Genomic DNA, 4,833 nt, shown 5'->3' with positions numbered 1-4,833 from the left:
TTTTTTAAGTTAAAATTTTGTTGAAAAATTAAACAAATTTTCATCTTAATTTTGAACTTTTTAATTTTTTTTTTTTGATACGTAGAAGTATGTTGTGTAATTCTAGTTGTGAATGGTCTAAGGAAAATGCGTAATGATTTTTTTTTTTATGAAATATGTGCAGGAAATAATGTTACTCATACGCCACGTACATGGCTATACTCGTATGCACATTAGGGTAGTCCAAAACTGTATATGAAAAAGTAAAGTCCGGATTTTAATGCTCTCACTCACCCCCTAGGAGTGTTTATTTCGAGATCAAAAAATATTTAGAGGTCGCTGAAACATTTCGATGTATTTTATATGAAAAAAACATGTTTCGTAGAAATAGTATAGAATTCTTGAAAATCTATATTTTTCGATCGAAAAACTTTGTTTCTCTTCAGGAAAATTATAATACCCAATTGTTTATTTTACCATTTTCTTACACTAACGATTTTTTATGGGCCCCCATTGCGTTTTAAGGTTTTTCGGCGGACCTATAAAATATAGTTAATATTAAAAAATTGCTATATAAACAACTGGGTATTATTATTGGAAGTCTCCTGAAGAGAAACAGAGTTTGCCTTTAGAAAAAAATTTATTTTCAAGAATTCTATACTATTTCTACGACAATTTTTTTTCTATATAAAATACATGGAAAACTTTGAGCGCATTGAGCGACTACTAAATATTTTTTGATTTCAAAATATTAAAAAACAGGGGTATTTGTTTTGATATAAAACAATCCTAGGGGTCAGAGCGTTAAAATTCCTACTTTATTTATTTTGAACCACCCTAATGACATAAGCGTGCATGGCTGTGAGTAACACTTTCCATGTTAAAGTTAGACTTTTTTCTCATACACAAACTTAAAATGAAAATCTACGACCCAAAATTATGTTTAGGTGTCTCGGCGTTTTTGTGTGCCATTTTAGCGTTCCTACTGTTTAATTTAAAAAATATTCATCGTCAAAAAGTATTTCACCATCTAATTATTTGCTAATTTCCCATTTTGTTACTTTTCAAATGAATATTTTTCCAGTGTCAACTGCCATTATGCTCGTAATTAACACTCAGATCTCAAATTTCACAGGTCTACAATTTGTGGTTGAATAAATGGCGAGTCTCAAAAGAATATTTAAAAATATGTGAAATAAAATATGTATTTAGGTGCTTAATAAGTGTTAATAGATATAACAAACTGCGCACAAAGTCATACACACATATTTATGCATGTACATATGTACTATGTATGTATGTACATTAGACTTGGTCGCGAAAATAAGTTTGCATTTAACCCCTACTTACTTTGAGAGGATTTTAGGGTCATAAAAATGAAAACACTTTGGAAGCGTGAAAATAAATTAACAAACAAAAAAAATACAGTGACTTGAAACTTCAAGCCAATGATGATGTTGTTGATACGCCATGGCATGCAGACTGGCTAACAGGCTTGCTATGGCGTATGAGTTATCTGTCAACATCAACACTGTAACTTTTCTATTTACTAATAAATAAAAGTGTTATAATTTAATTTTGGCTGAACGAATCAAGAATGACCCTAACACCACGTCTCCATTTCCTACTAAATGTGTCTTAACATCTGTCAAATTCCTGTTTTAACTTTGTCCCGTTTTCTGATGTGGGCAACTTGCTGTCTTAACATATCACTTTTAAAATGGCATCAAGCCAATCAGATCGATCTTTACCCAATGTAGATGGCGCGGTGAAATGAAAACTGAGTTGTGAAACTACGAAATCACAGCTGATGTTAAGTAAGCGATGGTAAGAAATTCAGCAAGACAGATATGGTTTAACAGTAGAAATTTGCGGTATCCACCAACATTTCTGTCTTAACATAGCTCTTTTAACAGAATCTATAGAAGGTGGAGGCATGCGGTTAAATCTCCAAGTGTAATTAGCCGATGAAACAAGAACCCAGTAAACGAAAATTATTACATTAAGCGAAGCAGCTGCATGTACATATGTATGTACCATGGTGGCATTATACCAGGTGAAGTAATTAGACTGAGAAGAAAGATTTTGACACTGCCTTATTTGAAAATTTGACTATAAGGCAGCCGAATGTCAGAAAATAAAGCGAGAAAGTTGTTTTATTACTTCACCTGTTTATTGCGCCATGAATGTACAAAGAATTGCAATTTTTTATGAAAGATAAACAAATAAATCAATTGGGACCAAACATTTTTAACTTGTGAAATGTATGTATAACCATATAACCTACTCGAGAGCAAATTCAAAATCTTCCACAAAAGAAAACTTCCTAAAACAACTCTTACTTTGAAAACATTCTCAGGTACCTGTGCGATATTAGATGGTAAATCCCCCCAAAAATAAAATAAAATGTAACGACTGCCTCTCTCAAATTACTTGCGTTTTCTGTCAAAATTTATACAACTCACATTTACGTATTCATGCAAAAAGTGGGTATCCTCAGTGCTCATCGCCACAAGTCCAGCACTCAGAAGTTCAATGAGCGATCAGCTACTCACGATAAAAAACTTGATTAACACCTAAAGCCGCCACCAAACGGTTAACAAAATTGTCATCACTCCCAATCACTTAACCTCTTCCTAAAATATAAAGCTTTAAGCAGGCGCAAAAAGAGGGGCTGTTTCTAAAGGCCTTAATCCTCAGCATTGAATCATATTCATCAATAGAAACATTCTCATTCTATATTTCAAATCCTTACCTTTCAAGAAGTAAATAAGCTGTCAACCTCAGAATCTTCTTTTTATTTTATACCGCAGTTTTCACCATCGCATATGCGGTACTCACAAAAGCAAAGGTCACGGAATTGAAGATATTTTCGAATATAAATTCGGCTGGTTTCAACTTTAAATTTTTGAGAAGTATTCCCTGGAAAGCGGCCACTCACCACAAGAAAGACGAATGGACATGTGGCCCACTGCCGGGAGATCAGCGTATCGAGCGTATTGAGTGAGAGGGTATAGTCTTCGTCAACGAACTGATTGGCATTTATCAGTGTGCGTTTATAACGGTAAATCCTCCGTCGACCAGGTATTCTAAATCATCGAAAAGGCTCGCGAGAATGGCTTCGGCGCACACCATATATTTATTGATTTCAAATCCACTTTTGACTGCGCGACAAGAAGTTGTCTTTATGTCGCGATGTCTGTATTTGTTATCCTTGTGTTTACTTGCACTAGGTAGGCAATGGAGAAGTAAAGTCCTCGCTAGTCGTACAAAACCCACACTCTATAAGTAGAGAAAGAATCTGCGGAAGATATACCGGCCTTTGCGTATTGGCGAGTTAGAATGCCGAGGACGACGAAGCGAAAGTATTCGACGCTAACCCAGCTGCTGGTAGCAAAGGAAAGGAAGGCATCGCGATGGGAAGACCAAGCAGTCACTTCGCATAGAAAGCGAACGACTGCCGTGCTTTGTTGGACTGGACTAAAATCACTTAGGCGATTGCGGCGCCAATCAAAAAGAATAAAAAGAGCGTGTGCGTGATCTATGGGAGTGAGTAAAAAGAAGAAGGCTTACTCACTGTTTATTCGGCGTCAAGACTTGCCAGCGAGAACCATGTTTGTTAATTAGTAGTTGTGGCTGCAATCAGACATCCAACCTTAGGAAAGGGACACGGTATTTCAGCATTTAAACAGATCTTAAGTTAACGCAACTAAGTCTCGGGTAAGGCAAGAAAAATAAAAATTGAAGTATCTGTCCAAAATCAAATCTATAAAAGATTCATTGATATACTGATATCCTTTTAAGAACTTGCAAAATCGAACTGAGATTTCGTTACGAAGTTCTGGGCCCCAACGCGTTGTCCACTACTTAGGATCTGAAATGAAATGATCTTACAAGTATTGCGCGATCTTTTTGATTATCACAACTACTGTTTAGTGGGACGTAGCACACAAATGCAATACCCTTGGTGAGAGCATGTTTATATACATACATACATACATACATGTACATATGGCACATACACATGAACATACTAACAGTAGCCCTGCAGGGAAACCGCTGACTAGTGAATCAAATATCTAGTTCCGTACTAGATCTTTATCGCCAAAAACGAACTAGTCCGATACGAACTAAATCCCCACCAGCCCAAAATCGGAGAAAAGTGGTACTTTTAAAAAAATAATTTATTTCAGTTTTTTCACTAGAAATCGATATCTAAAGTGACGAATTTAGAAATGGTTCGGAACTATAGAAAAAGGGATGCAGAACGAACTAGATCTTATTTGTCGAATTTAGAACTAATTCGGAACTATCGAATAAGGGATGCAGCGGGGGGCTTGTTTACTTTGCATAGATATGTGTTCGGCGGCTTTTTCGTTCAAATGCGCTTCTATTCTGCGCTTCGCAGTTGCTTTTTCATAGCTTGGTAATACAAAACTAAAATTTGTGTTAACATTTCAACATCTTGGGACCGTCTGGAATCTAAGAAATAACAGCGAGCACCTCTGCAAACTCAGCTACAGCTAAAGGTATGTAAACGTACATTTCTTACAATCATTCAAACAAATTTAATTTCAAATTGAAAACACATTTCTTCCAAAATAACTTAAAATCGCACACACGAAAGAACCAAAAAGATTAAAAAATCATGATAATTTTTTCTTTCGTCTGTCGATTTCAGAACTGGTTCGGAACTATAGAATTTAGGTCTAGTTCGGAACTATCGAAAAAGGGATGCAGCGGGGGGCAATTGACACTTCCTAGGACATCGCCATGTTAAATTCGCCAGTTGCTTGCATGCAAAAGAGATTTATCGCGAACCAGTACTGGGTCTAAATGTACTAGAAGCGCCCC

Source organism: Rhagoletis pomonella, unplaced genomic scaffold (assembly GCF_013731165.1).
Source record: "Rhagoletis pomonella isolate Grant_MI unplaced genomic scaffold, Rhpom_1.0 Rhpom_scaffold_00008, whole genome shotgun sequence".
In the NCBI taxonomy this organism is placed as follows: Eukaryota; Metazoa; Arthropoda; class Insecta; order Diptera; family Tephritidae; genus Rhagoletis; species Rhagoletis pomonella.
Note: the sequence above shows the minus strand (reverse complement) of the source record.